The following is a 16,978-nucleotide window of genomic DNA, read 5'->3' as shown; positions in this document are numbered from 1 at the left end:
ACGCTACCTCCCTATTCCCCCTCCCCTCAGCCCCTGGCAGCACCATTCTAGTTTCCGTCTCTAATGAATTTGAATGGAATCATACAGTATTTGTCCTTTTGTATGGGTCCCACATTTTTCCTTATTTTGGGTGGCATACATTTTCCAACATGTAGAAGTTAAAGTTTTTGAATTTTTGACTGTCTGAGGAATGGCCTTTATTCTATCATTATACTTGTTTAAGGGTCTGGCTAGATTTAGAATACTGGGTTGGAAATAATTTCCCCTCCTAATTGTATAAGCATTGTTTCATTGTTGTCAAGCTTCTGGTTTATTTTTGAGAAGTCCTATGGAATTCTGATTCCTGATCCTTTGTATGTGACCTGGTTTTATGTCTATGGAAATTTTGAGGATTCTCTCTTCATCTCTGAGGTTCTGAAATTTCATTTGTGGGTTTTTGTTTTTAATTTTTAATTTTACAATGTTGTGTTAAGTTTCAGGTATACAGCAAAGTGATTCAGTTATACATATACATATATCCATTCTTTTTTGGATTCTTTTCCCAGTAGGTTATTACATAATATTGAGTATAGTTCCCTGTACTATACAGTAGGCCCTTGTTGATTATTTTACATATAGTAGTGTGTATATGTTAATCCCAAATTCCTAATTTATCCCTCCCTGTGGGTGTTTTTTGATTCATGGTGCTGTATACTCAGGAGACCTTTCAATCTTGGCATTCATGTTATTCAATTCTGGGAAAATTTGTGGACTTATTATTACCTTAAAAATAATTTCTTCCTCTTTATTTTCTTTCTTTCTTCCTGATGCTCTTCTCATTTGGAGTTGGACTTTGGGGTTTATCCTCTCATGTTCTTGCTTTTAATCTCCTATTTGGGAAATCTGTCTTTTGTTTCCTTTTGGGGAAGTCTTTCTCAATTTTATGGTCATACTCTACAGCTGAATATTTCTATTTCAACCTTCATTTAAAAAAAAGGTATTTATTCTCACTCCGTTTGTAACTCCATGTTCTTATTTCATGGATATAGTATCTTTATTTCTCTAAGGATAAGTATTAACGTTTTTTCTTTTCCCAGCTTACTTCTGCTCCCTGCATTGTATTTATTACTCCTGAATTTCTTTTGTGTTACTTTGTTCTATCTTTCATACTGGAGACTTTCTCAAATGTTTGGTAGTTCATAGTTGAATGTTCATTTTGATGACTAGGGAACTAGAAGCTGATTGGAGGCTGTGTGTGTGTGTGCGTGTGTGTTTGGGGAGGTGTGGGGGCTCGTTGACTGTTGGGCCTCTCTGAGCGATCAAGTGGGCAGACCAGGCCATGTGGTTCTGTTGAGAAAAACTCTCTGATCTCCTGCCTGGAGGGTACAAGCCAGGCTGCCAGCTTTCCGGAGGGTCACTAGGGGAAGGAAGCTGGGGTCTCATCATTGGACATGCAGCCTTTGAGGAATCCTGCCTCCCTCTATCCTGCCTCCCTTTCTAGTGTATAACAGCCTTGCCCTTTGGTGCCCAGTGTCCCTGGGTCTGGAGCTCCTCTGGTTTAGTTTCTATGGAGGAGCTTCCCCCTCCTGCTGGGCAGGGGGAGAGCTAAATGCCTTGGCTGGTCAATTACCTGGGCTGTGAATTCCCAGTGCTTTGTAAACACCTTGTGCCTTCAACAGCCCTTCCTGTTTTTGGCCTCACCCCACCCCGCCTTCTGAGGTCGCTGGTACCCCCAATTCCTGGGCCTTTCTGTGGTTCAGAGGCAGACCCTGCTTGCTTCCGGGTGGCATTCAGTTTCCAGCCTTCTCTGATGTAATCCGTCAGCTGCCATTCACCATTCTGCTTTCTGTCTTCCAAGACTCTGTTGACATCTTGTCTCCTCTCCCGTACTCTGGCCTAGTGGGTTTGTACCTTTTAAATTTCTGTCCTTTCTTGTAATGTTTCAGGAGGAAATGGAAATATTTGTATTCAGTCCATCATGGTAACTGCTGTGGTTATAGCATTCTCACTTGGACCAGTGTTGTTTGAGAGTGTTGGCTTCCTCACACTGTTACTAGCACCGGGTGTTATCATTTGTTTTATTTTTTTATTTTTATTTTTATTTTATTTTTTTAAGAACTTTTATTGAGATACAGTTAACAGACAATAAACAGCATGTATTTAGAGTGTACAATTTGGTGTCCCAATCTCCCAATTCATTCCCCCCCAACCCTCCCCGCTTTCCCCACTTGGTGTCCATGTGTTTGTTCTCTACATCTATGTCTCTATTTCTGCCTTGCATTTCCTCTTTCATAGTTGTTAGCATTTGCCTTATGTATTGAGGTACTCCTATATTGGGTGCATATGTATTTATAATTGTTATCCCCTTTTCTTGGACGGATCCCTCGATCTTTATGTAATGTCCTTTCTTGTCTCTTATAACATTTTTTATTTTAAAGTCTATTTTATCTGATATGAGTATTGCTACTCCAGCTTTCTTTTGATTTCCATTTGCATGGAATATCTTTTTCCATCCCCTCACTTTCAGTCTGTATGTGTCCCTTGGTCTGAAGTGGGTCTCTTGTAGACAGCATATACATGGGTCTTGTTTTTGTATCCATTCAGCCAGTCTGTGTCTTCTGGTTGGTGCATTTAGTCCATTTACATTCAAGGTAATTATTGATATGTATGTTCTTATTACCATTTTCTCAGTTGTTTTGTTTTTGTTTTTGTAGGTCCTTTTCTTCTCTTATGTTTCCCGCTTAGAGAAGTTCCTTTAGCATTTGTTGTAGGGCTGGTTGGGTGGTGCTGAATTCTCTTAGCTGTTGCTTGTCTGTAAATCTTTTGATTTCTCCATTGAATCTGAATGAGATCCTTGCTGGGTAGAATATTCTTGGTTGTAGGTTCTTCCCCTTCATCGCTTTAAATATATCATGCCACTCCCTTCTGGCTTGCAGGGTTTCTGCTGAGAAATCAGCTGTTACCCTTATGGGAGTTCCCTTGTATGTTATTTGTCGTTTTTCCCTTGTTGCTTTTCTCTGTCTTTAATTTTTGTCACTTTGACTACTATATGTCTTGGCGTGTTTCTCCTTGGGTTTATCCTGCCTGGGACTCTCTGCACTTCCTGGACTTGGGTAGCTATTTCCTTTCCCATGTTCGGGAAGTTTTCAACTATAATCTCTTCCAATATTTTCTCGGGTCCTTTCTTTTTCTCTTCTCCTTCTGGGACCCCTATAATGTGAATGTTGGTGCATTTAACATTGTCCCAGAGATCTCTTAGGCTGTCTTCAGTTCTTTTCATTCTTTTTTCTTTATTCTTTTCTGCATCAGTGATTATCACCAGTCTGTCTTCCAGGTCACTTATTCGCCCTTCTGCCTCAGTTAATCTGCTGTTGGTTCCTTCTGGTGTAGTTTTCATTTCAGTTATTGTGTTGCATATCTCTGTTTGTTTGCTCTTTAATTCTTCTAGGTCTTTGGTGAACTTTTTGATCTTTGCATCCAGTCTTTTTTCAAAGTCCTGGGTCATCTTCACCATCATTATTCTGAATTCTTTTTCTGTAAGGGTGCCTATCTCCTCTTCATTTAGTTGTTTTTCTGGGGTTTTATCCTGTCCCTTCATCTGGTACAAAGTCCTCTGCTTTTTCATTTTCTCTGTCTTTCTGTGGCTGTGGTTTTCAGTTCCACAAGACGAAATACTGTTGATACTGCTGGATACTGCTGTCTGCCCTCTTGTGGAGGAAGCTATCTAGGAGGCTCGTGGGTGCTTCCTGATGGGAGGGACTGATGGTGGCTCATTTGTTTTATTTTTATTTATTTATTTGGCTGCACCACACGGCTTGCGGGATCTTAGTTCCCTGACCAGGGATCAAACCCATACCCCCTTCAGTGGAAGTGCACAATCCTAACCACTGGACTGCCAGGGAAGCCCCGTTTTAAACTCTGCTAATCTGATAAGCAAAAAAGCAATATCTCACTGTCATTTTAATTTACATTTTAAAAGTTATTAATGAAACGATTGAGGAGCTTTTCACGTGTTTATTGGCCATTTGTATTTCTTCAGTGAACCACTTATGTTCATTGCTCATCTTTCTACTGGAGTAGAATAATTGTTAAATTGTTAACATGGCCAGCTCAGGAAAGGGGTTTGTGGGCCATCCCTTATTTTCCTGTATATGCAATCTCAGAGCATAGGCTTCAGAAAACAGCAGTCCTTAATGACTATGTCAAGATTTCATGAATTTTTTTCTCCCTTGGATTATAAAAGTAATATGTGTTCACTGCTGGAAATTTGGAAAATACAGATAAACACAAAAAAGAAAATATAAATCACCTAGAGATAGCCACCAGTGATAAATATATCCTTCCAGTCTTTTATTTTTCCTCCTCTGGGTAGGTACTTATAAAAATAAAAGTGGACTCATTTTATTCTGTATTTATGCTTTCAACTTACTAATCATAATTTGTTTTCATATTGTTACACAGTGTTCTGTGACATTATCATTCATGGCTACCCAGTATTCCACTGTGTGGTTATATACTCATTAATTTTGTCAGTTCCCTTTGATGGACATTTAGGGTCTTACTGGGTTAAAATTTGCATTAACAATTTCCTCTTTTGATGATGACCCCATCTAACCTTGTTTTCCACTGTGTATCTGCTTAGTAATCTCTTTTTGGGGAGAAAAGGATGAAGGTAAACTTTAATCCTTTTATGGTTAAATTATTACTAATTCCAAATTAATGAATACAGACTCATGGAGATTTCCTAGCACTTTTTTTTTCTGTGGGTCAGAGGGAGAGATGGGGAAGGGTCACTCTGGGATTCTCATTAGATTCCTCCACAGCTTTCAATCAGAGAGAAAATGATGAGGGGCAAAAGCACCAGGAAGGAGAGATGTATGTAGTGATGAGAAGAAACAAGCTGATCAGGCAGGCATCTGAAAAAATCATCCAAGAAATAATAGCTTAAAAGAGAGAGAACCTGGGACTTCCCTGGTGGTGCAGTGGTTAAGAATTCACCTGCCAATGCAGGGGACACGGGTTTGATCCCTGATCCGGGAAGATCCCAAATACCGAGGAGCAACTAAGCCCGTGTACCACAACTACTGAGCCCATGTGCCGCAACTACTGACGCCTGCGCGCCTAGAGCCTGTGCTCCACAACAAGAGAAGCCACTGCAGTGAGAAGCCCGCACACCGCAATGAAGAGTAGCTCCCGCTCGCAGCAACTAGAGAAAGTCCGCACACAGCAATAAACACCCAACGTAGCCCCCGCCCCCCCCCCCCCAAAAAAAAAAGCGAGAACCTGAAAGAGCAAACCAGCCTGGGAGTTCTCAAGCTCTGAATTCTGTCCCTGAGTCTGCCACTAACTGTGTGCCCTTGGGCAGGTTGCTCAACCTCTCTGGTTTCCTCATTGGCATTCCTCATCTCAAGTAGATTTCTAAGTTCTCTTGTATCTTCTAAGATTCTATAAATACAGACTTTGTCACACTGGCTATGTGATCCTGGACAACTTGCTTAACCTCTCTGAGATGTGGTAGTCTCAGCTATAAAGTGGGAACACTAATAGCTACTTCATAGGGTTGTTGTGAATGGATGTGTGTAAAGCACTTATCATAGGTCCCGTCCCAGATGAAGTATCCAATAAATGAAAGCTATTTTTATTGCATGCCAATCGTTATGTAAGAGGAGGACAATTATATCATCCCACACCCTGTGTATGGAAAGGAACTCTGTCTTCTTAAACGCCATTTCCACGTTCAGTCAGCAGCTGGGACACATGCCAAGGGGCACAGTACAAAGTCACCACTGGCCACGGACCTCACTTTGCAGTGTATTCTTCCCTGGGACCTGGATGCTGTCCAGATGTGGGTCAAGTAAACACCTTCTGTTCAACACAGATAAGTAGGATGCGTGAATGTTGGTTCACAGGGGAAGCAATAGGAAACCCCACTTTCCAAATATAAAAAACCCGTGAGTGTAGCAGAAGGGGATCTGAGCCCTAAATGATATGAATCACCAACACAAGGATGCTATTAAGAAAAAGCTGACATCCTTTCAAGCTGTGATTAATGAACATGGAGACAGGAGGAAGAAGCTGTGGGTGTAGCTGCAGTTTTGCTCTTTGCTGCTGTGCCTTCTTGGTCAGGTCACCCTATTCTGTAAAATCAGGAAGCTGGATTCTATTTTTGTTCCCCAAAGGACAGTCTGTGTACTACTGGTGGCACACACAGTGATGTTATGTGGTACAGAGATGAACATTTGACACCATTTTTTTTAACTTTTTATTTTATATTGGAGTATAGTTGATTAACAATGTTGTGATAGTTTCAGGTGTATAGACATCTTTTTAAAAATATATATATATATTTAATAATTTTATTGGGGTATAGTTGATTTACAATGTTGTGTTTCAGGTGTACAGCAAAGTGAATCTGTTAAACATATACATATATCCACTCATTTTTAGATTCTTTTCCCATACAGGCCATTACAGAGCATTGAGTGGAGTTCCCTGTGCTATACAGTAGGTCCTTGAACATTTGACATCTTAAAAGTCATGTATTTAACTTATGAAATATTAGGGAAAATACAACTAGCAATCAATTCTATAATTTCATAGATATGATTGTTTTTTTAAGTTCATTTTCTTAGAAAGTGATCTGATTCAAAGAAAGATTCAAAGATAAAAAGCAGAAATGGCGAATATCATAAAGGTGGTAAAATTGGAGCATCAGATATGGTAGGCAGAATAATAGCCCCCCAAAGATGTCCAGGTCCTAATTTCCAGAACCTGTATGTTACCTTATATGGCAAAAAGGACTTTGCAGTTGTAAATTAAGGTTTTTGCGATGGGGAGATGATTCTGTCAAGAAAAACTCCGTGATCTCCTGCCTGGATGGTACAGGCTGTTGGCATTCTGGGAGGCCACTGGGAAAGGAAGCTGGGGTCTCATCATTTGATATTCAGCCTTTGAAGTATCCCCCCCCTCCCTCTCTCCTGCTTCCCTTTATATTGTACCGATTTAGCCTTTCGCCCTGGTATGCCCAGTGTCCTAGGTCTGGAGCTTCTCTGGTTTAGCTTCCCCAGGAGAAGCTTCCTCCTCTTTCCTCCTGCTGGGCTGGATTATCTGGGTGGGCCCAACGTAATCAGAAAGGTCCTTATAAGAGGGTGGCAGGAGGAGTCAGAGAAGGCGATGTGATAACAGAAACAGCTACTGGAGTGATGTGGCCCTGAGCTCAGGAGCGCTGTGGCCTCTACAAGCTGGAAGAGGCAAGGAACTGGTTCTCCCTGGAGGCTCCAGAAGGGACCAGCCTGCCAACACCTTGATTTTAGCCCTGTACGTCTCATTTTGGACATCTGACCTCCAGAACCGTAAGAGAATCAATTTGGGTTGTTTTAAGCATTAAGCTTGTGGCAATTTGTTACAGCAGCTCCAGGAAACGAATACAGCAGACATTAGATGTACTTGAAGTGGCTTATTCTGCAAGTTCAGCAATTCCCGGGGCACAGCAAAGGAACTGGCAGGAATGAGACTGTCCTTGGTCACTGGTCCCCACCCATCTAGGGCAGGGCTGCCCCTGCATCGCATTGGGCAACCTGGCCAGGGAGAGGTAGGGTCTGAGTGCCCCCAGGAGGGTTCCTGGCACCTGGATGACAGGGTAGGTCCTGACTCACTGGCACTGTCAACAATATCATCTGGTCCAACCTGAACATTTTACAGATGAAGAAACTGAGGCTCAGAGAAGGGAAGCAAAGTTGTCTGTGTTGGGGCTGATTGGGCGGAGAAAAACAAACACCTGAATCCCTAAGGCGGTGGGAGGGAAGAGCCGCAGCAGGGCAGGACTGGATTCTCACACCAGGGTGGGGAGCCCCGAGAAGGGGTGGGGCTGCACCTTTGGCTCGCGGCTGAGGGTGGATCTTGCCACCCTTTGATCACCTCCTCTGTGTGTCTGGGCCTCTTGCTTTCATGCTGCTTCCTCTCATCTCTTTTTATCAGGGTTTTAATAACCATCCTGTCAACAGAAGACTTTCGAAAATTGTTGAAACAGCAACATGCTTGAAGAAAGGGTTTCCCTGCTCCCCGCTTATCCTGCCCCCAGCACTTTCATTAATGTCTTCTCTTCTGCCTGGCCTGCATCCCTCCAAAGGGATGCTTATTTGCTTTTCATAGAAGGGACATCGCTGCTGTGATTAACAGCAAACCTGGGCTGTTTTATTTCTGCATTTCAGCATTTATGAATCAAAATTGGCCTCTGTGGCCAAGAATCTCCTGAGTAAAGTCCTTTCTCCTAATTTTGAGCAGAAAATATTTTCCATGTAAAAGCTCCCAAAACCCCCTTGTAATGTTCAAAGTGGACATCAAGGCCTGGGTTGTTATTGCACAGGAATAGATGAAACTAGTGTGAAATTTCCTCTGAGATCCCAAGGACTGTCATTTTACCATATTAGGTTGTACTTATAAATGGTCAGGGTATTGCTCCCCTTATTTAGACAATGGTCACCAGACAAGTGACCCCTGGAGAAGCAATCCTTACATTCTAGATTACCTATAGTTGACATCCCAGGTGGTTCTACCAAAGTCCCAAATGTCATTATGTCATCAGTTAATGGATGTGTAGAAGATACGACGTTGAAAAGATTGTAGGGTGGAAACTTTACACCTGTGGAACCAGCACATGCATGTTTACAGGAGAGAATAACATCAGATTGAGCTAACTAGCGAGTCATAGCAGAAGGAATGAATTCTTTTTTTTTTTTTTTTTTTTGGCCACACCACACAGCTTGCGGGATCTTAGTTCCCCAACCAGGGATCAAACTTGTGGCCCCTGCAGTGGAAGCATGGAGTCCTAACCACTGGACCACCGGGGAAGGGAGTTAATTATGATCTGTGCTATAGAATTGGGAACCCTCCCACTGAAGCTCACCGACGCCTGAGTGCCCAGGTATCTTGTATCTGCTGGAGTGAATTGGCTGAAAGGCTGGATTTTAAAATGGTCCTGAAGCCACAAACTTAGGAAAATCATTTGGAAAGAATTTTGAGGAAATGATCTTGCTTTGCTAAGTTTGGATGCATTATTATTTTTTTAAAACTTAAAAAATTATGCAGTTTATTTTTGGTTAAAAATACAGAAAAGAAACAAAAAAGGACAGATGCGAGAGAAATACCTGTGATCTCACCTCCAAGAGATGCCCACTGTCAACATCGTTTTGGTGTCTATCTTTCTAGACTTTTTCTATGTAGAACATATTTATGTATTTCTACCTTTAAAAAGTCGGATTACATTATAATTGTTGAGCTAACTGCTTTATTCATCTGTTTCTTTGTTAATGTTCTTTCCTACCATCATTGTTACCAATTATCTACTATTATATTGTGTGGCTATCGCATAATTCCACTTAACTGATCTTCTCATCTAGGTTGTTTCTAATTTTTTTGCTAAACAATGCTTTGATGAACATCCTCATGGATAAATCTTTGCACACGTCCTTCATAATTTCTCTTCATGTAAATTCCTAGGAGAGGCTAGATCGTAAGGGCTATACATTTCTGGCTCACACCACTAAACTGCCAGGAAAACTCACGCATAAGGGCACCCTCTTTGCACCATACACGAGAGTGCTGGCTCCTCTGTGTTCTCGTCTGCACTTTGTAGTCTGATGTTTTAAAAATCTTCTGTTTGTTGGATGAAACATGGAATCCCTCCTTTGCTGTGCTACTTTGAGTGGTTTTGATTTGGAGCAAGGTGGAACGTGATATGTTTGTCAGCCCCCTGTGTTTTTCAATTTTGTCAAATGCTCATTTTTTAATAGGGGAGTTTTTTAGGAGAGTTCTAAACGATAAAAGTGCTTTGATGAAAGAAAGAAAAAGGAGAAAGAGGGAGCAGCAGAAGAGAGCAATGAAAATAACTCAGAACTTAAGAAACATTCACTGGAAGTCTTTTTATTCACTCAACCAATGCTAAGGGCCTACCACACACCAGGTGCTGCCTTAAATGCCACCCTAAATATAAAATATTGAAAAGTCCTGGCTCCTTTTTTCCTCCTCAGTGCTTATCACTGCCTGACATGCTAATGTTTCTTTATCTGTTTTTGGTTTCCATTCTTTCCCTTCTTTTCTGTAAGCTTGCTTTGTTCCCTGTTCTATCTCTGGGCCCTAGAACTGTGCCAGGCACCCAGTTGTATTTGTTTAATGGTTGAATTCATGACCTTTCATTCCTGGTGACTTTAACTCATTGGGTTACTGGTAATGGGAATTTGGCCGAAGTTGCCTGATGACAGTCAGCTCAGGTTGGTAAGAAACATTCCATTTCTTTGAAGCGCTGTCATATCTGTAGAATGGTTTGGGAGTAGGCAAAGTGGGTGCCACCCTGTCTGTGCAAAGGTGTATGAGCAGATATTGCTTCTGTCTGGGGACTGTCACACTGTTTATGTAGGTGTGATGTCAACAGCCCTTGGGGTTGCCAGGTGTTAACCAAATTAGCAATTAACAGCATCACACCATCCTATCCTGTGGAGGCGGCTGTCACTCTGGAGTGGGGGTAGTGACCATCAAGGGGCTAGGGTGGGGGCCAGGGATGATAGTGAAGCTTGGGGGAGGGGAGGCTCTGAAGCCAGGAAGCCCAAGAGGCTGCAGACAGTTCCAGAACGGGAGGGAGTCCACAGTTCAGGTAGACTTCTGGGGAAGAAGAAATGGGGCAGCTCCAAGAGATTCATGGGGGCACAGCAGGATATCTGGTTTCATCCATAGGGAAAAGAGACTCTGGCAACCTCAGTTCGTCCCCCTGGATGAGGACAAGGGCCCTTGCCTTCCAGCTACCCGTAGCCAGGTCAGGACCCTGGCAGGAAGGCCTGTTGCAGGCTTCACCTAAATTGTCCTCATTTTTCTCACCTGCAAGAGCTACTTTTCAGCAAACTACACCTGGAGGCCCTTAGAGGCCAAAGCACCCTGGGAGGGCCAGAAGCAGGCTGCAGTTTCAGACACCACAAAAAAGGGAAGGAACAGCAAGGAGGTTTGGAACCTAAAACCCCTCATAACAAAGTCATCATTCCCACTTCCTGCCTTTCTGTTGACTTACAGCCAACGGGAGTGTGAAATTTAGGGGATGCATTCTGATGGAAGAGCTAAGGTTTGGGAGCCTGAGCTGCTTTGGGTAGTTGGTCAGCACCATTTGCTCAAGAAGCTACCGAAGATGCAAGAAAGGCAACAAGTAGAACGTTCTTTTCCTTTTGGTACAGGGATACCCTAGGCTGAGCTGTTGATGGCTGGCTGGGGAGAGGGTTAGGGACCCACCAGAAGTGGGCATTTTATTTTATCGAAGTATAGTTGATTTACAGTGTTATGTTAATTTCTGCTGTACAGAAAAGTGATTTTTTTCATATTCTTTATGAAACCATTATGGTTTAATCACAGGATATTGAGTAGGGTTCCCTGTGCTATACCATAGGACCTTGTTATTTATCCATTCTACATATAATAGTTTGCGTCTACTAATCCCAAACTCCCAATCCTCCCTCCCCCACCTCCCCTCCCCCTTGGCAACTACAAGTCTGTTCTCTCTGTCTGTAAGTTTCTGTTTCATAGATAAGTACATTTGTGTCATATTTCAGATTCCACATATACGTGATATCATATATTTGTCTTTCTCTTTCTGACTTACTTCACCTAGTATGATAATCTCTAGGTCTATCCATGTTGTTGCAAATGGCATTATTTCCTTCCTTTTTTTGGCTGAGTAATATTCCACTGTGTGTGTGTGTGTGTGTGTGTGTGTGTGTGTGTGTGTGTGTGTGTAGAGAGAGAGCGAGACAGCACATGTGCTCATCTTTTTTATCCATTCATCTGCTGATGGACATTTAGGTTGTTTCCATGTCTTGGCTATTGTGAATAGTGCTGCTGTGAACATAGAGGTGCACAGAAGTGGGCATTTTTGAATCTGCTGTGAACTGGTTATTACTCATCTTGGAAGGGAAATTTACCATCTGGTTGGAGGCATTCTGTAGACCACCTAGCAAGTCATTCATCCAACCAATATTTACTGAGTGCCTACTCTATGCCAGGCACTATGATGGAACGTAAGATAAGCTTCTCTATTTAAAGCATCTGCACATATTTTTACGTTCTTAATTTCACATCTCTGTTGCCTTTATATAGCAGCCCTTTATTTTAGGGGCCTTGAGAATTTTACGGAGAAGAATCCCATGAACATTAACCTCCATTTTCCCTCAGGGAGCTGCCCCTGCCACACCTTGTCCTCCTATCCTGGTGTGTTTCTTTATAGCACTTGTCATGACGGCACAGAAATAAATGTGTCTATTTGCTTACTGTCTTCCCCATTAGAATATGAGCTCCGTGGGGCTGGGGGCGGGGTGTGCTTTTTATAGTTATGTGGTTGAAGCCCCCCAGGCCTAGAACAGAATAAGCACTAAACCCATAGCTGTTGCGTGAAAGACTCTGTCAAATCACTTCTCACCTCAAGGTCCAAGTGTATATTTTTTAAAAATGAAAACAAACAATTAGTAGTAGTTATTGTAAATTACAAAAGCAAACGATACTGCTTTGGAGAGTGTAAGTGCTATAGACTGGGTTTTAAGTTTGGGGCCAGGGAAAAGTCGTAATTGCCCATGATCCAAACCCAGTTCCCTTGCAACTTAGCATCACCTCAGTTTGGCCGTTCAGACTGGTGAAAATCTTCTATGTGGTAATTTTTCTCAGAATGTGGGGCATTTTCCAGAAAGTGCTGTCAGTCTTACATCTGGAGTTATCGCCACCAAACCGTTGATTCTCTCACTTTCCGCACCGTGTGGCTCGTGGGATGTTAGTTCCCCAACCAGGGGTTGAACCTAGGCCATGACAATGAAAGCGCCAAGTCCTAAGCACTGGCCTGCCAGGGAAGTCCCCCTCTCACTTTCATGGACGCATACTGAATATTTGCTAAGTGCCTGTCGCTGAGGGAGATGTGGGCGATCAACACTGTTCTTATGGCCAATGAGCTCTGGTTCCTTGGGGGGAGGTCAGACACCTCCATGGCTAAAAGGCCGCGTTCAGTAAGTCTCCTGCGAATGATGCAAGGCTCTACTTGAGCTGAGAGGAAGGAGCACTCACTTTGGGGCTTTAGGAATCAGGGAAGGCTTCCTGGAGGAGGTAGCAATGAGTGAGATTTCACAAGGCAGAGAGGAAGGCAGGCTGGCCCTAGGGAGCAGCTGTAGTGCACAGGGCAGGAGAAGTCAATAAAAGGCCCAGAGCGGAGGGGAACTGTCCGTGTGGGGCACACAGTGGAAGGTCTGATGAGACCCAGCTAGGTAAACTGCAGGAGGGAGACAGAAGTGGATTGGAGTTGCTTCGGGAGGACCTTGAATGCAGGGGCAGAAGACTGGAAGTGTATTTATTTGAGAGTTTATGAAGGGAAAGTCTTTCGGGTTTGGTGACCACGTGTGTGAAATGAAAGCTGGGGAAGGGGATAATTAAGGGTGAGTTGACAAGGCCGTCATGCCTTAGTGACTAGGGGAATGATGACACCCTTGACAGAAACATGAAAACCTTTTTGGAAATTTAAATTGGGGCAAATGGAGAATCTGTTTGGGGTTTAGATACGAAGAGCTAGAGGTGGTGGTGGGACATCTCATGGACGTATCCAGCAGGCCATTAGTAAGCAGCTAGCCATCAGGAGTCCCTTGCCCAGCCTGATGGATGCCCCTAAAGCTTAGCAGACAACATTGGCCAAAGAAACATGGAGAGAAAAACCCCTTTGATTATGAAGTGTCTGCTCCTCTGATTCAGCAGTTACACATGCCCCGTCTCCTTAGACTTTTCGTGGCAGGCCTGTGTGCACCGCACCATCTTTTGTGACTGTGTGAAGTGGCTGGAGTCCACATTCTCATTAGCTAGAGTCTGCGTTAGTATCCAGACCTCTCCTAAGGCAGCTGGTCAACCCCTCCTCCCCAGTGGTGGAACCTGGTCTCTGTTTCCCAGATCTCAGAGTTTGTGGTAGAGAAGATGGGATGCTCTCAGCGACTGTAACATTGACCACCTTGGCTTGATCCAAGAAAGACCTTGGATTGGGACCCCTTCCTAATATTAAGGCAGAGGGTGGGGCAACCCTCACTCACCTTTCTACCTTCACAAAGCTGATTGTATTGGGTTGACCAAAAAGTTTGTTCTGGTTTTTTCGTAACATCTTATGGCTGCCTTCTGCCTTCACCTCCACTTTATTTTTCCAGGATGGACAAACTGCAAGCAGGGAGTGGGGCAAAGGTTGCTGTTACTTGGGAGAAAACTCAACCAACACAGAGGAAGGAGATAAGTACAGAGCTTTGATACCTCTGAGAGCCCTGCTAAGCAAAGCACAGTCCTGACAAACACCAGTTCTGGGCCCAGGCTGTGTGGGAAGGGTGGTGGCCTGGAAGATGACGCCAACATTTTCTGCAGGGCCTGGCCTGCCATTAGGTGAGTCAGTGTGTTTCCCAGGACTTCAGCCAGGAGGCAGGGACCAGCGCTGCAGCCTTTATTCTTTCCTTTTGGGGTGGGACTGCTCTGTCTTGGCACCAGATCCACAGGAAGGCCTCCCTGCTTAATCACCTCTGGGGCTCTGCTTTCCTGGCTGAAGCTGTGTCCTGGTGGATGAGATCATAGGGTTCCATGATGTCCCAGGTCACTGGGCTTGGACTAAGACCTGCCTGGATTTAAACCTCAGCTCCCCTGGGCCTCAGTCTTCCAATATGTAAAATGGATGTAATAATTTCAGTCTCACAAGCTGCTTGTGAGGAAATGTATGTAAAGCTCTTAGCACAGGGCTCTAGCCCAATAAATGGGCGTTATTAACAGTCCCCTTTCTAGAGTTAGACAATCCTGACTAGGTGGGTTTGAACCTTGAGTCCTCTTTTTTCTAGTTGAGTGACCTTGCGCGACCTCGTCTTAACTCTTGGTCTCCTCATTGGTAAACTGGGAATAATAACAGTATCTATCTCACAGGGTCATTGTAAGAATTAAATCACGCAAACCAAGCATTGAGCACATTTGCCAGTACATACAAATGGTACAACAAAACTGAACTATTCTTTTTATAATTATCTTGATCTTTTCAAGGTGCCATCCTTCCCCCTTAATGACTTCTTTGATTTTCATTGATTTAGACACCTCTTAGAATCTATCCTGCACTGTTCCTGTTCACATCCATGCTTTCAAAAACATACCTGGACCTCCCAGGCTCACCTTGTTGTCACCTTGAGACCTGTCTTACACATTATTGTGTCCAAAAGCCTCGCAAACCCAATCCCAAGAGCACTGACATCAGAGAGAATTACGTTATACATTACACAGCAAAAGTTCCTAAAATTGTCTTAAAAGCAGCTCTGTTTCTTCAAGTTTTCACTTCCTAAGTAGCTGCCCACCATTCTCCTCTTTCCGAGCCGGTTCCCTCCCTACCCCTCCCCAAATCTCCTGCGGGGGAATATGTATAAATAAAATGGAATCTATCAGTTGGGGGCGCCAAGGGAGTGAAAACACATACACACGCATATTTACACGAATAAATATATGCTTAGATATATACAGGTGGAAATATTTATATTCCCTTGGCGCCCGCAACGAGTCCGGTCATTCAGTCAACAAATATCTGAGAGCCCACGCTGTGTCTGGGACCAAGCTATCCGACGGGATAAAAAAGGAATGAGGTTCCGGTTCTCATGAAACTTACATTTTACTGGAGGAAGACAAGAAGTAGTATAAAATTTCAGCTAGTGGGAATGCCGTAGAAACAACATAGGTCTTTGTGAGAGGGAGTGATGGGGGGGCTAGAATACGCCCGGTGTTCTATTGGGTGGTCGAGGTAGACTCGGAGGTGAAATCTGAGCCGAGGTTCTTCTTATAAACGGGAACACTGAAACAGACACTTGCAGGACTTAGTGGCTGAAAACCGGGAGTCAGGGTCTCACCCACGGTGATGCTTTCCCGAACGCAAGGCCATCTCTGGGAACCGCGAAGGTTGCAAACCACACGCGGCGTGGCCCAGGGCACCTGCGCAGACGGCCGCCGCCGGCTTGACGTCAGCGCGCCGGGCCCGGCCCCCTGTGACGCCACCCTCGCCGCAGCCCCGCCCCGGCCGCCCGCGCGCATGCTCAGAGCCCCGCCCCTGTGCGTCACAGAATGGCCTCGGACACCCAGGCAGCTCCTGACGTGTCGGGGAGGAGCCGGGCGCGGAGGTTCGCGGAGTGGAGCTCCGGGCTGCGGAGCCGAGCGGCTGGGCGGGCCTGGCCAGGCCAGCGGAGCGGAGACGTCGGTCGAGCGGCGGCGAACATGCGCTTTTGACACGTTGGAGGTGAGCCTGCGGTGCGGCGCCGCTCCCGAGGGCGCCGGGCCGGGCCGGCGGCGCCGAGGCCTGTCCCCGGGGAGCCTGCCGGCCCGGGGGCTGTGTCCGAGGCCCCGCCGGGCCGGCCAGTCGGGGGGCCGCTGTTTCAACCGCTCTAACTGCTCCCTGCCCGCCCTGGTCCGAGGTGTGGCCCGCCGCGGCGCCGGGAAGGGAGCGAGCCGGGCGGTCTCCGGAGGATGTGGCCGCGTCCGGGGGTGGGGTGAGGGGTGGCGGGGACGGAGGCCGGGACGTGGCACCGCGGGCCCGGGCGCTGGTGCGCAAGGAGCGGCCGCGCTGGAGGTGGCAGCGGCCGCCCGGCCCTCCCCCTCCCCCATCCCGTCCGCCGGGAGGGTGGTTCGGAGCCGGGCTGGATTTTGGACTCTCCCCGCTTGTTTCCCGCGGGGGGCGAGAGCGAAAGTAGCCCGCCTTGGGCTCCGGTGGCATTCCCGTGACTACCCGCCCCGAGCTGCTGATCACACTTCTTGGAGTTCAGAAAAGTGTCACCAAACGGGTTCGGGTTGCTTGTGGTCGCCTGTTTTGTTTTGTTTTTTTTTGGCTGGTAAGCAACGAAGTAATCCTTTAAGTTTTGCCAGGGAATTGAGGGTTCTTTCACTCCTGATAATTTCATTACGTTTCTGTAGCGCTTGTACACGTTTCAGAACACACCTGCTATGT

The 16,978-nt window shown here is 45.1% G+C and overlaps 1 protein-coding gene across 4 annotated transcripts in view; it reads left to right on the top strand.

Annotated features, from left to right (window-relative positions):
* The window catches only part of NDEL1 (nudE neurodevelopment protein 1 like 1), a 58,138-nt gene that overhangs the window by 9,695 nt on the left and 31,465 nt on the right, over positions 1–16,978 (top strand). For 2 of the 4 annotated variants that reach the window (XM_057717039.1, XM_057717038.1), the window contains exon 1: positions 16,117–16,273. The exons of 1 other annotated variant lie outside the window; for it this stretch is intronic. The gene's annotated coding sequence lies outside the window, so the exon portion shown is untranslated. Of the gene's footprint in view, positions 1–7,161; positions 7,332–16,116; positions 16,274–16,978 lie in introns of those variants that run through there. One more of the 4 variants, XM_057717040.1, reaches the window with a different exon arrangement.

This window comes from Hippopotamus amphibius, chromosome 17 (genome assembly GCF_030028045.1).
Source record: "Hippopotamus amphibius kiboko isolate mHipAmp2 chromosome 17, mHipAmp2.hap2, whole genome shotgun sequence".
Taxonomy (NCBI): domain Eukaryota; kingdom Metazoa; phylum Chordata; class Mammalia; order Artiodactyla; family Hippopotamidae; genus Hippopotamus; species Hippopotamus amphibius.
The sequence above is the reverse complement of the archived record's forward strand: the minus strand, read 5'-3'. Positions and strand labels throughout refer to the sequence as shown.